This window comes from Budorcas taxicolor, chromosome 5, assembly GCF_023091745.1.
Source record: "Budorcas taxicolor isolate Tak-1 chromosome 5, Takin1.1, whole genome shotgun sequence".
In the NCBI taxonomy this organism is placed as follows: domain Eukaryota; kingdom Metazoa; phylum Chordata; class Mammalia; order Artiodactyla; family Bovidae; genus Budorcas; species Budorcas taxicolor.
This window is the reverse complement of record NC_068914.1, coordinates 147933742-147953113: the sequence shown is the minus strand read 5'-3', so window position 1 is coordinate 147953113 and position 19372 is coordinate 147933742. Positions and strand designations below refer to the sequence as shown.

Genomic DNA, 19372 nt, shown 5'->3' with positions numbered 1-19372 from the left:
TATAATTCCCTGCGCTGAACAGTAAACGTTCATCATCTATTTTCTAACTGGGAGTTACCTCTGCTGGCTTCAGGGAACAGTCTGGAATCTGCCTCCATACTGATATTTTCAGTAAATATTAATATTTTATATTATAATTAATAATTTAATAAAATAATATTAAATTTTTATTTTTGTTCTACAATTTTGCTGTGTCACAGCCCAAATCACAAAGTGGTTCATCTAGCCTATAAGGGACTCCCAGGTGGCTGCCTGCAATGCAGGAGATTCGGGTTTGATTCCCGGTCTAGGAAGATCCCTTGGAGAGAGATATACCCACTCCGGTATTCTTGCCTGGAGAATTTCACGGACAGAAGGAGCCTGGCTGGCTACAATCTGTGCAGTCGCAAAGAATCAGACATTACTTAGCAACTAAACAACAACAACAAAAGCTAATGATAAAAATAATAAGTGTAAATGGTACAACTCAATATAATATCATAAAAAATAAATCATAGGCAGGATTTTGTGTAAATATGGCTGTGAATTTAGGTCCCAGGATATATCATTCTCTGAGTGCACTGATTTCACCCAAAAAATGTAAAATAAGGAAAGGAAATGCAGTAATGAATATCTGAAAACTAGGTTTTATTGACTCAGCAGCTCATTTGGCCCCAGGCAGTGTCTGCTATAAAAATCGGTCCAGTTACAACATGAAGCTATTAGTTTCTTTTCATCTACAAAGAGAACCTCAAATTTTGTCAGAACAAGGACACAAAGGGGGAAAAATAAAACACTTTCTGACATTAATATAATTCGTTTCATCACTAAAGAATGAAAAAAGACCAAAACAAGCAGGAAACAAAGGGCAAAAGCCTCATCATTGGTGAGAAGCTTCTAAAACTACCTGCAAAATCAATTACAAACACCGTGTTCACAAAAAAAGCAGCACAAGTCCACAGGGCAATTCCTCATCCAGTGGCTTCTGGGAATCCCAAAGCCCTGTGAGATGCTGGTCCATGTGCCACTGACAGTTAGGATAAAGCAGCTGAGGGCAGAGCGAGGACCGGGTCCTAGTCACCGTACTCTGCAGAGAGATGAGCTCGCAGCTTTTTGTCCCATTCTCACCCGCCCCCACACACATGCTACAGGCGAAAGCACGCTTTGCTGGTTTCCTGAGCACCTCATGAAACAGGATGCACAGAGACCAGGACCAAAAAGGCACCAACACTGTGGGCAGCGAACGGAATGCTCCTCACAGAAAAGCAGCAACAACCCTCTGCAAAGTCATCCTCAAAGACCAGTTGGTGTTCACCAATGCAGGTCTCGGTTTAGCACTGAAGACGCCATTGGAGGCAGCCACGCACACCATCCCAAGGGCTGGGCAGAGAACCAGGTGGCTGGGAGAAGACTGCCTTTCGAATCCAACTGACGGTCAGTTCACGGTCACGAGTTCACGGATTTCTGAGTTGATGAAGAAGACAAAAAGACACTTTGTGATGCTCATAATGCAAGTGAAGACTGTCTCTCTGATTCTTAACGGCACTCGATGATCCGTTCGATAATTAAGATATCCAGAAGCTACCTCACCTTGGGGATGAAAGCTGCTGACCTCTAAGGAGGGAGACGGAAGAAGAAACCAGGATTTCACAAGAAGACAGAACTGTGGTTTGAAAGCCTTGGATGGGCTAGAGTTGACAAGTGCCTGAAAGCAACACCCATCACCAAGATGCATCTTTATTGAGTGAATTGTGTGCCTGGATGGAGCGCAGAGGTCGTGTGCTTCAGCTCACAGAATACGCACAGGGGACCATCACCTCTCTACCCTACTGTTGGAGAGGGAAAGTTCAAACAATTTGTCCAAAGTTACACAGATAGTAGGATTTTTAGAAAAAAGGATTCGAGGGACTTCACTGGCGGTTCACTGGTTGACTCTTCAAGCTTCTATGCGTGGGACTTGGGTTTGAGCCCTGATTTGAGAACTAAGATCCTGTATGCTACACAGCATGGCCAAAAATAAAGTTATATTAAAAAAAAAAGAACCCAAGTCCAGGCAGGTTATGCTCTACCTGGTGGTTTTTAGATCATCTATTGCACATAGTTAAAAACCACATCCAAGGGCTGCAAGAGAACATAAAGACATGCGTTAGACTAATATTGAATCAAAGGATGAGAGGCATCAAACAGGCAGTCCTATGAAGAGATACAGAGTCTTTGAGACCCCAAGTGGACACAGTTCAGACAAAACCCTGGAAGCGCCTTTCAGTGAGAAATCACCCCAATTTCTCTGTCTGTCTATGACAACAATACCGGGACTGCTAGACGGAGTCATCAATTACTTGCTGCTACTTCAAATGGTAATTTAAGCTTTTCTAATTTAGTGCAAAGCAAGAGGAAGACAGAAACCATCTGTGGAGATGACCTGAAGCCCCAGAAATGACGTTTTCAGTGAAAGATGGCAAAGGGTGCCACCATCCTTCTCTCTAAGATGAAATCATGACTATTATTGATTTTAAAATATTTGGTTTCATCTTTGTTTTCAAATTGTGGCAAACCCCTTTTTCACCTTTATCTGGAAGTGGTGCCTCAAGTGTGCACCAAATGTCCATTAAGCAGCTGCAGATGTTTGAGCAGGGTCGGGAGGGCCAGTGTCCACCTGTGATCTTGGTGGCAGACTGCTAGCTGTCCCCTGACAGCCATTCTTCTTTTCTCTATTCTTCTCTATTGATTTGGCTGCACTGGGTCTTAATTGCATCATGCGGGATCCTTCCTTGCAGTGCACAGACTCTCTAGTTGTGTGTTGGGGCCTAGTTGCTCAGCAGAATGTGGGACCTTGTTCCCAAAATGAGGCTCAGACCCTCATCTCCTGCTGGATTCTTAATCACTGAACCGTCAGGAAAGTCCTTCCTTTATTTTTTAACCAAGCACATGGCCTTCCAGAATGAAGACAGCATCCCCTTTGAAGTTAAGTGTAACCATAACACTAATTCCTAGCCAATGTGGTACAGGTCGGGGGTGGAGCAGTTCCTGGAAACTCCCTGCAAAGACACAAGTGGATGACTTCTGCCCCTTCATCCTCTTCCCTATCACTGGATCTACAGCCTGAAAGACAGATACAAGTGTCTTAGACCTCAAGGTCAAAGTCAAGGCCAGAAATAGCAAAGTATCAAGAGAGAAGTTGGGTCTTAACTCTGGATTGTCCCAGCCAATCTGGGCTGCCTCTGGGATTTTGATGTGAAAGGTAAATCTCTACCTTGTTGAGCCCCTGTGGTTTTAGAGGCTCCATTAGCTGCAGCCCAGCCGTATACTAAATGATGAAAATTGTCTCCCAACGTGGATGCCTTCGGCCCCTCCAGCAAAGCAAGGTGCTTCTCCATTCTACTCAAATGGAACCAGTTTCAAAGGAAAATAAAAGCTGGAATGCAGTTGCACTGGTGCTAACATCTAGTCATCATGTTTCTTTCATGCCATGTGACATTGTTACCTTATAAAAAGAGCAACACCGAGCTGATGCGAAATATTAGCTGATGTGACTAGCTATGTCTGCTGGAAAAAAAAAAACATGAAAATCCCTCAGCAGAATCATCACCAAATGCAGAAGCTCTTTTTAACTAACCTAGGAATCAAAAGTTGGAGGTTAACATAGACTGAGCTAAAAAAAAAAAAAAAAAAAATGTTCCCTGTTCTCCAGGTCCAGCTGACTTCCATTCTGCTCTGGATTTGGATTCCTTTAGGGCAGGAATCCCCAAACTCCTTGGTACCAGGGACCAGTTTCATGGAAGAAAATTTTCTACAGACCAAGTTAGGGGAGCAGGGGTGGCTTCAGGATGATTCAAGTGCATTACTTTTACTGTGTGCTTTATTTTTACTATTATTACATCAGCTCCACCTCAGATCATCGGGCTTTCAGCATAGGTGTGCATGCATGGAAAGTCACTTTAGCCGTGTCTGACTCTTTGCAACCCCATGGATTATAGCCCACCAGGCTCCTCTGTCCGTGGGATTCTCCATGCCAGAATACTGGAGTGGGTTACCATACCCTCCTCCAGGGCATCTCCCTGACCCAGGGGTCGAAACTGTGTCTCATAAGCCTCCTGCATTGGCAGGCAGGTTCTTAATCACTAGAGCCACCTGGGAAGCCCTCCTTCAGCATAGGATGGGAATAGAAAGAGCTTGGGCTTTGGATTCATGTAGATTAGGACCTGGATCCTGGATTTTACAGCTGTAGCGCACTGGGCAAGTCAGTCAGCCAAGAGAGCCACAGTTTCTTCATGTGAACAAGGAAGATGAGAAATACCGCAGAGCTACTAAGAGGAACTGAGGTGCTGAACGGGAGATTCCTGCTGTGAGGTCTGAATGTGAACCATTCACTAGGTGTCAGCCATTGCGAAGACTGAGGATTCACTCTTTCCAATCAAGATGACAGCTTTTTTACTGCAGGGACAGGGTCTAACACTTCATTTGTGCCCCCCAAGCACCTGGCACAGGCTGGACACAGAATAGGTCCTCCCAGAGTTCTTGCAAATGATAGAATAGATCAGTAGCTCAGGCGGTAAAGAATCTGCCTGCAATGCAAGTTCGATCCCTGGGTCAGGGAGATCCCCTGGAGGAGGGCATGGCAATCCACTGCAGTGTTTTGCCTGGAGAATCCCATGGACAGAGGAGCCTACTGGGCTACAGTCCACTGGGTCACAAACAGCCGGACATGACTGAAGTGACTTATGCACTCCTGTTGGATTAAAATCCTGGTTTGCTAACTGCCTTGAAGTTTTGTGTGTTCTCACTCAGTCATGTCCGACTCTTTGCGGTTCATGGGCTATAGCCCACCAGGTTCTGTCCATGAAATTTTCCAGCAAAATACTGGAGTGGATTGCCATCTTCTGCTCCGGGGAATCTTCCCGACCCAGGGATTGAACCCACATCTCTTGCATCTCCTGCACTGGCAGGTGGATTCTTTACCACTAGCGCCATATGGGAAGCTTGCTCAAAGTTTCTTTTGTCTATAGGACTTTCAAAATGTCCCACGGACCTACGGGAATCTGCTGGTTCTAAGTATTATTCACCTCCAGAATCTGAGCACATGGTCAGAAAGCATTACTTTGTGAAACCAACATGAAATTTAACATTAAAGTATAAGAAATTAGGCATCAGAGCATATAATCCATCCCTAGAAGAGATTTCGTAAATAACTCATCACGGTGACTGGAGGAGCTCCCAAATCTCACCAGGCAACTAAAAATCAAGTTCATGTAAAATAAGCTGTAACATATAATTTGGTTCTGGTCATCAGAGAAAGGAGCACCAACTCACAAAAGTTTCTCTAATGCATCCATCTTGGGGATGCACTTATCCCTGGGGTAACAAATGTGAAATACGTGACACGGAAGGAACGTCCCTCCAGCGCAACTGAGAGGTCTCATAAAACCATGCAGCTCCTTTCACTGTGACTCCATTAAAAAAAAAAAAAAAAAAAAAAAAAACACTAAAAATTCTGTCTCTCCAGTTCTTGGGTTTCAAGAGGAAGCACTCAAGAAAAGGCTGACCGTGCTCTGGTCAGAGGAAATGGACCGTCCTCAGCCGTCACCTGACTCCTAGCTCTTTCAGTCTCTCAGTGGGTATTTTCAGCTGGTTTTCTTCACCTCCAGGTAAACCAACAGAACCCTGAGTACACAGGAGGCAAGGGCAGCTCCCCATCTTGAACCTGTGCCCTAACTCGTCTGCCAGTCTCTCCCTTCCTCCCTCTTCTTTAAAGAAGGTGTGATACATATGCACAGTGGAATATTACGCAGCCATTAAAAAGAATGAAAGAATGCCATTTGCAGCAACATGGATGGACCCAGAGAGGGTCACACTGAGTAAAGCAAGTCAGACAGAGAAGGAGAAATATATGACATCCCTTATATGTGGCGTCTAAAAAGAAAAGACACAAGTGAACTTACAAAACACAAAGAGACTCACAGACTTTGAAAACAAACTTACGGTTACTGAGGGGGAAGGGATGGTTAGAGACTTTGGGAAGGTCATATCCACACTGCTACATTTAAAATGGATAACTAACAAAGACCTATTGTATAGCACATGGAACTCTGCTCAATATATGTGCCAGCCTGGATAGGAGATGGGTTTGGGGAAGAATGGATACACCTATGGACAGTGACTACAGCTATGAAATTAAAAGACACTTGCTCCTTGGAAGAAAAGCTATGACAAACCTAAACAGCATTTTAAAAAGCAAAAACATCACTTTCCCGACAAAAGTTTGTATAATCAAAGCTATGTTAATCTGTACAGATGTGACAGTTGGACCATAAAGAAGGGTAGGTGCCAAAGAATTGATGCCTTCAAATTGTGATGCTAAAGAAGACTCTTGAGAGTCCCCTGGACTGCAAGGAGATCAAACCAGTCAATCCTAAAGGAAACCAGTCCTGAATATTCACAGGAAGGACTGATACTGAAACTGAAGCTCCAACACTTGGGCCACCTGATGCAAAGAGCCAACTCATTGGAAAAGATCCTGATGCTGGGAAAGACTGAGGTAGGAGAAGTGGGTGACAGAGGATGAGCTGGTTGGATGGCATCACTGACTCAATGGACATGAATTTGAGCAAACTCTGGGAGGCAGTGAAAGATAGGGAGGCCTGGCGTGCTGCAGTCCACGGGGTCACAAAGAGTTGGACACAACTGAGTGGCTGAACAACAACATATGTATGGCTGAGTCCCTTCACTGTTCACCTGAAATTACCTCAACATTGTTAACTGGCTATACTCCAATACAAAATAAAAAGCTGAAAGTTAAAAAAAATAAAGTAAATCCAACAGCAAGCAGATCTGATCACACAAGCTCTGTCTAGTAGTCCTGGTATTGCTCAAGTTTCCACCTGACCAGGAGCCCTTATACAGGCCTCTCAGGAGGGCATCCCTGTTCCTCTCGGCAGCCCCAGGTCCTCACTGCATCCACAGGTCACCACTCCCAGCCCTAGAGGTCTATTGCATCGGCATGCGTGTATCATCAGCCTGAGTGTCTCCTGATGCTCACAAAACACAGTTGAACTGAACTGGAGCTGGAGGTTCCTGGAACCTCTGTGCCTTATAGGATTGAAAGGGTTTTGCAGCATTAAGGAAAAGAATAAGAGATGCTCTGATGAATAAAGGAAGTCTTGGGTCACTCTACTTGCCAGCCATCAGACTTCCACATGCTATTCAACACCCCTGTACTGACGCCTCAAAGCAGGGCCAACTGACGGCCATGGTGCTTTTCAGAAGACAGAACTGACTTGGCCCGAGGACTCTGGAGTTTGAAGAGCTCTCCAGCAATGCTTTACATCTTTCTCAAGTAGGGAATGAAGACCCAGGGCCCAGAAGGCTGAGTTGTTAGGTTATGGACATACAGCTAGCTAGTAGCTGGGCCAGGAATGGAATCCAGGTCTCCCGGATCGCGGTCCATCCCTTGGTGCTTGTGGCAGCAGCACATACCCGAGGGCTCTCAACCCACCAGGGCAGTCCAGTGTCCCTCTCCCTTCATGAGAGATTAGGTGGATAGGGGACAGGGGGCTGGGATGGGGGAAATCGTGCCCCAAGCCACCTCTCTCTGGAGCTCCAGCCACCGCTCAAAACCCTCGTTAGGGACCGGAGGTCACGCACTCCTGGTGAGGTTATCCATATTGTTTATGTCTCGTTGTTGTTTTCCAGAGATTGCATGTGGCTGCACCGGACCATGTCCTCCCTCTGGAGAGACAAGAGTGAATGGGAGGCAGTCCCAGCCAAATGCTGGAAACCGATACTCCACAAGCCTCCTTCCCCTGCAGCCCAGCCAAGCCACCCCGACACTAACCCCAGATGCCTGCGTGTGCTCCAGGCCCAGCCCTGCCGTGAGAACACCAGCTGCAGTGCATCGAGGTCCCAGATCGAGGCTGCCAGGGTGGGCGGTGGGGAGACGATAGAGAGGGACCAAGGGGGGCAGACACCTCCCAGATGTCCCCCACCCAGGTCACCTCAGATCTATGAGGATCAAGGAGGGTGAGACAACCCCCCCCGCCAGGGGCGCCCACATTCTCAGATCACCAAGGTTGACATCCATGCAGCTGGAGAAGTGACACCAGGCAGCCTGAGACTGTGGCCAGTGCAGGCATCATTGCAGAATAAGGAGAAGGGCGGGGTGCATGAAGAGCCGGGAGCAGGGAATGCCTCATGCCCCTTGGAGGAACACCTGGTCAACCTATGTCATTATTAAGACCAAAGACTTTACTTCCTGCAGGAACTTCCAACCCATGGTCGAGGGACAGGCTCCACCTGGGCCTCCCGAAGACACAGCGGCTTGGAATTAAGCTCAGGGAAGAACTTCCTGACTGGCAGAGGAAAGGTGAAACCCTGTTTTCCTGGGAGACCCGGAATGATTCTCCTCTCTAACCCTCTCCTCCCGGGGCCAAGGGGAGGATGCATGCATGATCTGTAAAGATGGAGGGCAGCCCATAAATGCTGTCCCAGGGACCATCCCCCAAAATAGCAGCAGATGACTGCTCTCATGGGAAAGGCTACCCCTAGTCCCCAAGCAAAGACTGGGAACAGTCCAGCCAGGGTCCTATGGAGATGGAAACCCAGCCACTCTTTTCTTAATTTTGTCAAAACAAAGAGCCATCACCAAAAGTTCCCGGGAGTGGGAGGTGGCCTTCCGTGCGGGGTGGACCCCTTGCATCGGCTGCCAGAATGGAGAGGCACCCAGAAGAGATGATCTCTGGACCTGGCCATACAGGATTTAATCTGTGCACTGGGACCACTGTGCTCCAGAGAGAAGCCACCTAGGAAACCTCTGTTCAAGCCCAGGGGAAGAGGAATTGGGGAGGGGGGAACCCAGCAAAAATTAAAGGGTCAGATCCTCTTTTACACCAAGGGCCAAGAAAACCATTTCCTCATCTAATCCTTTAGCTGCAGGGCCCCCCAGGGCAACCCAGCACCCTGGAATGACTGGGACCACATGAGGTGTCAGCAACAGAGTGGAATTCAGTGTTCCCTGGGCTTCTGTCCATCTCAAAAACCCACAGAAGCAGTGGGGGAAATCGTCACCCCTGCCATGGTCATGGAAAGGTCACGGGTACTAGGGTCTGCAGACTCACTGGGTCTCGGGCCCCACCTCTGTCACTTCCCAGCTGCATCACTTGGGGCTTTGTGTTTTGTTTTAAAGATTTTTTTTTTTTTGATGTGGCTCATTTTTTAAAGTTTTTATTGAATTTGTTACAATAAGGCTTCTGTTTTATGCTTTGGGTTTGGGGGCTGGGAGGCATCTTAGGGGAATCTTAGACGCCCCCCAACTAGGGATCAAACCTGTATCTCCTGCATTGGAAGGGGAAGTCTTAACCATGGGACCGCCAAGGAAGTCCCCGCCACACCATTTTTGGCAAGTCACCAAAGCACTGTTAAAATAATTGTGGTGGTGGTTTAGCTGCTAAGTCGTGTCCGACTCTTGAGACCCCAGGGACTGTAGCCCACCAGGCTCCTCTGTCCATGGGATTTCCCAGGCAAGATTACTGGAGTAGGTTGTCATTTCCTTCTCCAGGGGATCTTCCCAACCTATGGATAGAACTCAGGTCTCCTGCATTGCAGGCAGATTCTTTACCAACTGAGCCACCAGGGAAGCCCATTAAAATAACTGCAATGATTAATAATAATACCACCTGGAGGGCAGAAGGAAGGACTCTACAAGGGACTCATGGACCCTTCTGTGGGTGGTGGATATACTCATTATCTTGATTATATGGTAGCTTCATGGGTTTGTACATATGCCCAAAGTCAACAGATTAGATCATTTTAAATATGTACAGTTTATTATAATTAATTATACCTCAATAAGGCTAGAAAAAAAGATATGCAAAAATGTAAAACAATGCCATACTTTCTTACAATTTTTTGCTTTGAAAAATATTATTTTTCATTAAGATGTTATTTATAACATGTTAATTATGTTTAATAAAAATATTATTTATTTATAATATGTTATATATTGTTGTTGTTTAGTCGCTAAGTCATGTCTGACCCTTTGTGACCCCATGGACTGTAGCCCACCAGGCTCTGTCCATGGGATTTCCCAGGCAAGAATACTGGAATGAGTTGCCATTTCCATCTCCACGGGATCTTTGATCCCTTCTCAACCCAGGAATCAAACCCAAGTCTTCCTGAATTACTGCTGAGCCACCAGGGGAGCCCAAATCTGGTTAGTTTTTAATTAATAAATAGGCACTGGGCTTCCCAGGTGGCTCAGTGGTAAAGAATCTACCTGCCAATGCAGGAGATACAAGAGATGAGGGTTTGATCCCTGGGTCCAAAAATACCCTGGAGTAGGAAATGGCGACCCAGTCCAATATTCTTGCCTGGGAAATCCCATGGACAGAGGCGCCTGGCGGGCTCCAGCCCATGGCAGGCTCCGTGGACAGAGGCACCTAGCGGGCTCCAGCCCATGGGGTCGCAGGGTTGGAAACGGCTGAGCACATACACATACAAGATATTCAAAAGCTAGTACTGATTCCGTGATCTCTCAGAATCAAATGAGATTATACGCAGAAAAGTGTTTTGCAAACTCCACAGTATGTATTAATATAAAAGAATTTTTAAAGAGAAAGTTCAGGGGTAGCTGGTGCCAAATCTCTGCCCTGGGACTCAAAGTGCAGAGAGCATCTCCTGCCCCTTGACCTCCACAGGATGCTCCCACGCTTCTCAGATCCCACTTGAGAGAAATCATATCTGAGCCCACCCACCATGGCAACAGTTCCTGGCTTACCTGAACACCCCCGAGTGAAGTTAAAGGAGAGTTTTTCCCTGGGAGTTTAGAATGTGGGGATAACAGACAGAACAGAATCCAGGAGTGAGAGACCAAATTTCTACCCAAGAAGAGGATAAAACTCCAAACGCCCAGAAGATGTTGGCAGAAAAGAGAGGGCCTCTCCCGAAACCAGGCTCCCGCCACAGAGGTCCAGCTCCAAACAGAGGGGAAAAGGTCATGGATAAACCAGAGGAAAATACTGCCCTTTCTGATTCGTCACAGAACAATTCTGGACAGTTGACAATCCCCAAGTAGAATCAGATGTTGCAGACGCCAGCTCTCAGCAACCCCTCACCCCACCAGGATACTGAGAGCACGTCAAGGCCCAGAGAAATGGAAGGCAGCTGCCAGGCAGGGGGCTGGGTGGCTGATACTGATAGCTACCTTGATCAAGGATGATTGACAGGTCCTGACTGCGCTGGGACAGTCTCAGGTTATTTCTTCTGCTCCATTGTTCTATACAGTGTGACATCTTAGTTAGTATTACCCAAAAAGTCCCAGATTGGCCAATGAATCATAGAGTCACCCTATGGATCACCAAGTTCAACAGCCATCATACCTTTGGGCAGGAAAACCCAGTATCTCTTTCCTGACCTGCATGTGATAAATGTCCCATGCAGAGAAAAGCATTTCCGGGCATTTAAAAGCCCATCATGTTACTCTAAAAAGTACCCATCTCTCTCATTATTCCTCCTAACTCAAAACTTATGTCATTTCTTGATTCAGATGCTTGTCTTCCCTCCTCCGGACACTTCTATAAAACCTTCAGACCATCAGTCATCAACTCCCCTTGTCTCCCCTCCAAAAGATGTGGCCTTGCTGTGTCTGAGCAGTGACTCACCCCTCCCTGAAGGAATAGCTCCACTGTTTCCTACAATTCAATCATCCCAGCATATTTCAATTTAACAAGTATTTATTAGGCAACAACTGTGTGATCAGCAATGTGCTAAGAGTTAAGGGCACACAGAAGAAATATAAACTGTCATACAGCTTCCAGTCTCCTTGGAAACCAGATAAATGATATCTAACACATGAGACAAATGAATAACATCAAGACTGGGGTGATTAATGCCCAAATGGACAGGACAACTAATGAACGCTCATTTGTTGGCCGTCTCCCCTTTCACTCATCAATAATTGCCAGGTTTTAAGCCCAGAGAAATAAGCCTCCCGGTTCTCAGCTATATATTTGACTCCAACACCAATTCCAAAATCACCCCCCATCACAGTTATTGGTTCTGGAATATGTTTGTAATGCAATCGGAACTGATTAAGATATGAGGAAATGTTGGCTAGGGTTTCAGGACAAAGCGGCTTTCTCTTTCTGCCAGAACGCTGGGGAGAACAGTGGCCATCAGGGGAAGGCCTGCGTCAGCCAAGGGACCACTGAGTAGGCAGAGGATGGAATGGACTCTGCAAAAGGTTGAGCAGAAAGGTAAAGAAATAGGGGGTCCTTGGGGACATCCTGTGAGTTGCTGGATCAATCCTCAACAGACTTACTTTCTGATTACATGAGATTATAAATTCCCTTTGTTTTGTTTTTTAAAACAGTTGAGTTGGGTTGTCCATTAACAGGACCAAGAGTTCTCAATGATGTAAGAAACCAGTGGAAGAGCTGACTCTGGGCTGGAGGGGCCAGAAAGGAGGCCCTGGAGGACAAGGAACCGACTTCAAATATCATGACAGGATTTATATATGGTGTGGGTGGCATTAGTGATGCTGGGGAGCCAAGGGCTGAGATGTGGCCACACCATCCACTATGTTGCTGTTGCCCATGAACCTCACAACAGCGACCTTGATGGGTCAGCCCTGTGCGTTCCCCTGGATTCATTACATCCTCAACAAGATAAACAATAACAACTCCTCCATCAGGGAACCCCGAGAGAATGCCTCCCTCCTTCTCCTTCTCAACGGAGCTGGGAACCACTTCCTATTTTCCAGCGAGACCAGAAGTGCAGCAGACAGGCAGTGACTGTCCACCTGCTCTGGGGTTGGGTCTAGGCCACGGTCCACAGAATGAAGGAGAAGCCTCCCAGGGGTGGCTGTGACCTCCTCTAGGCAAGAGGAGGCAGGCTTCTTGAAGGCATACTTCTGACTCTTCTAGGAATCATTAGCCCTAAGTAATAGAGGTCTTATACAGGGAGGCAGGCTTTGCACAAGTACAAAGAAGCTGTACAACCTTTTACAACTTAGTCACAAGCTTTCTTCAGCCAAAGAATGATTTCTTCCAACCAAACATTGGATGGGGCTGCCCACATTGACCTCTGGAAGCCAGAGCTCCACCTGCTCACCCGGACTTGGCCCTGAAATGTTCTCTGCGTCTCTGCTCTACAAACCACAGGAGTTGTACCACCCCCTTCGGAAATGGGTGGGAGCTCTTCTGTCACAATGACTGAGCAGCATCGCTACCATTTACTGAATGAAGGAGAAGGATGTCAAACATGCCTCAAGGGCCTTGGAAGTCCCACCCAAGGGGGGGATAAAAATGATCTTTCCTGAAACATAGGCTTCCCTGGTGGCTCAGAAGATAAAGTGTCTGCCTGCAATGCAGGAGACCTGGGTTCGATTCCTGGGTCGGGAAGATCCCCTGGAGAAGGAAATGGCAACGCACTCCAGTACTCTTGCCTGGAAAATTCCATGGACGAAGGAGCTGGTAGGCTACAGTTCATGGGATCATAGTCAGACATGACTGGGCAACTTCACTCACTCACTCACTCCTAAAACATAAAATGTTCCATCAAGAATCACTGCCCTAGGGCTCAGAGAGACTTCGAAACCAATGTGCTACCCACAGATCTTCAGACTTGACCTAAAAGCTGGAGTTAACAATGATGACACAATCCTACCTCCCTGACTCTACCTCCATCCCACCAGACTCAGCCTTGAGAGAGATTCAGGTAGAATTTAGAGAAGCTGGTTTATGAGTGCAATGTGCTCAGTCACTCAGTGATGTCTGACTCTCTGCAGCCCCATGGACTGTAGCCGGCCAGGCTCCTCTGTCCATGAGATTCTCCAGGCAAGAAAACTGGAGTGGGTTGCTGTTTCCTTCTCCAGGGGATCTTCCCAATCCAGGGATCGAACCTGAGTCTCTTGCATCTCCTGCATTGGCAGGCAGATTCTTTACCATTAGGGCCACCTGGGAGGCCCTCATTTATGAGTAAAGGCTATTAAATTAACTAAAACCTAGATCTTGGCCTGACAGAGATGCACTGATCAGGGACACTCAGAAAAAGTGAGAAAAAGGAACAGAGAAGTTGATCATTCTGTGGACTTCCAAAAATATCCAGAATTAACTCATCTGCCAAGGGGACCATGAAAATAATCCATCAGCCCAGTGTGGTTGGGAGGCCAGGGGATGAAGCAGATGGGGTACCTGAGAGCTGAGGGCATTAAAGGAAAAGCTCAGAGAGGCTCAGCTTCAACCCTTGGCTCTGCCACTGACTTCCTGTATGACCACAGAGACACAAGGCGGTCTCTCTGAGACTCAGTTTCCTTTTTGGTAAAATAGAAAAATAACAACCCAGAAGCAGCAGTACCAGTGAGCCCATGGCATACTAGTGAAGATTAGCAAGAAGAGAAAGGCCCTACACACGGTGCCTGGCGCGGGACAAGCAGGTGGTCGAAACTAATAATAACTGGTTTCTGCAGGCGGAGTCGCCCAGCCAGAGGAATTTGAATCGGGGGTTTGTGCAATCCTGATTCCAGCTTCCTCCCTTCTTTCCCAGAAAAACCTGGCTCCCGGGGCATTTTTTTTCTCTATATGAGGCGAAAGCCCTGTTTGGAACATGTCCCGTCTACGCAGCCAAAACAGGCTTTTCCACGGTGCGTCTCTGCACACACACCTCGAGGAACTGGCCCTGCCAGAGGCCCCTCCCCACGGCCCCAGGTCTGGAAGAAAAGGGTCATCAAACACACTAATTAAATCTGCAGATGATAACAAACCGGGTGGTGCTGCAAACAGCACCAGAGAGGATGAGGAAATAAACGAGGAGGGACCTGGGGAGTTTAGGAAATATGGGACAGGAAATAACAAAATGAGAGTCGATGCTGAAGAATGCAAGTGACGCTAACTGGGGGGAATAATCAGAAGCATGGACTCTGGCGCTAGTGGAGGGAGGGGGAGGCTGGGAAAAGGCTGAGGAGATGAAGTCTTGTGGGGGATGACAGGTGGCAAGTGAGAGAGTGGGGAACAAGAGAGGAGCTGTAGAGAGCTGGGCTCCAAGCCTGGGGATGAGAGCTGACACAGTGTGTGCAACTGTGGCAGACCCAGGCCCTGGGCCCAGGTGGCAGGGCCGAGCCGAGCAGCCCTCTCTAAGGTGGGCCTCCATCCACACCTCCTCCAAGAAGCCCACCCAGACTGCTCACCTGTCACTCATCTGTGACAAGCAGTCCCATGTTTGATTGGTGGGCATCTTTCCAGGTCTGACTTCCATACTGACACCAAGCTCTCAGCTCCCAGGGGCAATGCCCCAGCTCCCAAGTTCACTAGTATGCCTAGGGGAAGTTCTCTACAGAAAGGAGGGTGACACCATCTTCAACAACACAAGAGAGAGCAGGATTTCTGTCTGCAGGTCCTTATGGATCAAGGTCATGTCTGAGGCTTCTCCGCCATCTCTACACCCTCAATGCTGGTGCGATGCTCAGGGCAAGGTGCCCCTGAGCCAATGCAGGTCTGTTTAACCCGTTTTCAGGCATAACACAAACCCTAGGGTAGGTGCAACAGGATGAAGGATGTGTCTGTGGAACACGATGTATGTGACAGGGACTCTTCTGATGTCACCATGATGCAAGGATCCAGGATGCTCCAGGGGCCTCCCTAAGGCGCCCACCTGCTCTCAGATGAAGACCTATAACCAATAATCACAGTCCGTAATAATTGGGAGAAGAAGGTCTAACACTTGCCGTGCAGAGAAATCTCACGGCCGCCGAGATGACCCCCAAGTCAGGCTTCCATGGAGAAGGGCGGGAGCCCCTCTAAACCCAACAACTCTTAAGAACATGTTCTCATCACACAAGTGTGCCTTAAGGGAGGAAGGAAGCTAATACCAAGCATCAGCTTGAAGCTCAGTCCCCTTTGGGACTGAGCTCCATCAGGAGCAACAGGAGGGAAAGTAAATGCTAACCATTCTGGAGAGACTCCCTGGAGAGGCCGGGATAGAGGGATTTTTCAAGTGCCTTCTACACAAAGCAGGTTTTTTCTCTTGCAGTGCAGGAGACCTGGGTTCGATCCCTGGCTTGGGAAGATTCTCTGGAGGAGGGAATGGCAACCCATTCCAGTAGTCTTGCCTGGAAATTCCCATGGACAGAGGAACCTGGCGGGCTACAGTCCATGGGGTCACACAGAGTCGGACACGACTGAGTGACCAACACTTCCACTTTCACTTTTTCCCAGCATCCGCACCGTCCACTAGGGCTGACAGGACCAACAGAGGCATGGCAGAAACCCACCATGGGAGGGGCAAGACCCCAGGCCCGCCTACAGGCCCAGCCCACTGGGAGCCCCTGGCTGGCTGGAAAGCCCAGCACAGCCCACTTAGAATCCTTCACAGACCTTGCACACAGGACGTGTCCAGGAAGCTTCATGAATGTTTCCAAGGCCAGAGAAATCTGGAGAGGGTGCATCCTCTAAGCTCCTTTATATCCATCCTACAATCCAGAATATCAGAGAAGCAGCCCAGAAACTAGTCCCGAGATATCCTATAACCAGGTCCAGGTAAGTAAGATAACAGGAAAATGTGTTTTCAATCCTCCTCCTCCTGGCGGCCAGCTGTTTCCAAGAGCTCTCCACGGGCTCTTTCACACATCTCTGGCCTTGCACCAGAGGGTCTGTGCCCTGGGCATTCACGTGGGCTGACCTACCTATCACTGGACCCACATCCTTTCCAACTAACAGAGGCCCTGGGATGTCCCCAGGAAGCTCACTCTGTTAGACTCTCACCCAGGGACTTCCAAGTGACAAGTCTGTCTACGATGAGGCCGCCCTTCTGAGGCACTGGAGGCCAATGAAGGTCTGATTCCACCAGCTGAACTGAGACAGGGCTTTGAAGACTTAACCCCACCAGTGACTCACAGGAGACCTCGGCCCACAGGAAGGCTGATGGGGGGACATGGGAGGGGCCCCAGGGCATTTCTCAAGAGGGTCGAATCACACCACTTGGGCGGCGGCTGCACAACTCTGTACATACAGTCCAAACCACCAGGCTCCACACTTGGGAAAGATGCACTTGACAGCTCTCAATTTTCCAAGAACCACGTACCCAAACCTCCATCTCTGCCCACGAAGAGGGCCGTCCCTGCCAGGACTCTGGACAAGCTTCCTAAACAGTCTTGATCTCAGGAAAAGGATGTGGCCCTGGTCCCAGGAGGAGGCTGCTATAATGAAAAAACACAAAAGAACAAACAAACAAAAAATACCGGGCTCCAGAATCTGACAGCTCCGTCAGATTTTTATGATGTTATACAAAATTTTTATGATCTTCTATGACATTGTTTGGTGGTTACTCCTCCTCTCTGAGTGCTGACCCGTGGAACGGAGGACAGGCCGCCCTTCAGGGGTGAGGAGGTGTGGGGACGCAGTCCACGGCACCCCCGTGGCAGGTGCATGTCACATGTTCCCTTCAGTGACAAGACACTGTTTGCACTGGAGCCTTTTTCGTTTCAGTGTTTGGTGACCTGGGCTGGACACTGAGGTTCCTACAAGTGAGTTATTTCCATGCTACTGTAGATAACTGAGGCCAATGCCTGCGTACGTGTGTGCTTAGTTGTGTCCAGCTCTTTGCCACCCTATGGACCATAGCCCGCCAGGCTCCTCTGTCCATGGGATTCTCCAGGCAAGGATACTGGAGTGGGTTGCCATTTCCTCCTCCAGGGGATCTTCCCAACCCAGGGATCGAACCCACATCCCCTGCGTCTCCTGCATTGGCAGGCGGATTCTTTACCAGTGAGCAACCTGGGAAGCTCAAATAGGCTAATAACTGGCTTTCCAGCCAGCCAGGGGTGAAAGGGAGGGGTGAGGACTGGGGGAAGGCCCTGAAAGGTCAGAACTGGCTAACTGTGCCCAGAAGTGCCTGACACAGCCTTCTTTCTTCCTCGCCCTCAGGATACCTAGTGTCCTTGGTTCTTGAACTCTGGCCTCCGGCTCTCCTGCTGGACCCGCTACGCCTCTGACTCCAGACAGCACTGGGGTCGCCGTGCAGATGGCAAACACTGTCCGTCATTTGCTGGTCTCCATGGGCAAATACCGTCCACCTCGCTCTGCACCGAATGCCCCCTTCCTTCCCTCCCCATCCCCATGCTCACCATCCACCTCTCTGGGGGATTCAGGCCAGAGCCAGCCCAGCACCTGGGGGAGCCAGGGAGCCCCTGGAAGGATGAAGCAGGGAGGAGCATGTCCCGTGGACTGGGGAGGGGCTGAGCTGTAGCATCCTTGCCGGCTGTGCTTCTGGCCTTTCCATCAATACGACGGGACAAATGAGGTGTTTGTGTCCATCACCAAAGATGCACGGCATCCTCAATGACTCCTCCTCGAGTTGACGGGGGTGCATGGGAGACAAAGAAGCTGCTTGCTCAGGGCTGGCAGAGCGTTTTGTGAGAAAGAGCTGCAGGTGGCCAGGGCATGTGTGACCGACCGCACTGGGCGCGACAAAGCCGACCAGGGCTCAGGGGGCAGCTTCGCAACCTTGCAACACCAGCAGTTACTGTGGAGCCGTGACACTGCCTGACCCCCCTGCCCCAGCCTAGAAAATGAGGGGGGGCGAGGCCTCAGTGCTCAGGGCTTTCCCGCATCCATGGGGTCCCCAGTATGAACAAGGAGGGACTCACAGAGAGGAACCAGACACAGACTGGGAGACCCTACAAGACACTAGGAAACCAAGGCGGTCTAGTGGTAAAGAACCTGCCTGCAGATGTGGGAGACTAAGAGACCCGGGTTTGATCCCTGAGTCAGGAAGATCCGCTAGAGAAGGAAATGGCAACCCACTCCAGTATTCTTGCCTGGAGAAACCTATGGACAGAGGAGACTGGCAGGCTACAGTCCATGGGGTTGCAAAGAGTCAGACACAACTGAAGCAACTTAGCACACACTCATGAGACACCAGGAAAAAAGACCGGGAGTTTAGGAGCTGCAGAAGATTTAAAAGAAGGGGGCTGTCAGGGAGAAGCCACGCTATCCAGTCCTTCCCCCTCAGAGCCAGGACACGGGGTCAGGATCCAGGACTCAGCCCACCCCCAGGAGGAGGGCAGAGGACAGCCACCTGAGCTGCCACCACCACCTGGAGGAGCTAAGAGGCCTGGTCTCCCTCCCCTCACTTCACTGATTCTCCAGGCAAGAGTACTGGAGTGGGCTGTCATTCCCTCCTCCAGGGGATCTTCCCGACCCAGGGATCGAAGCCGTGTCTCCTGCATCTCCTGCTTCGTAAACAGTAGGTGTTCAGTAGATGCGTCCTTTAGTGCTCTGATCTCAGGGCACATTTCACATCTCCTGACCTAGGAAGACTGTCACTAGGACAGACCACGAGACAGCAAGAGGCAGACAGGCCCCCACGGGAGGGTGGCTCCAGGCTGAAACCCAGACACACAAGTTCA

The 19372-nt window shown here is 48.9% G+C and overlaps 1 protein-coding gene across 1 annotated transcript in view; it reads right to left on the bottom strand.

The window, feature by feature from the left end:
- The window catches only part of ANO2 (anoctamin 2), a 335990-nt gene that overhangs the window by 269032 nt on the left and 47586 nt on the right, over positions 1-19372 (bottom strand). The window lies entirely within an intron of this gene.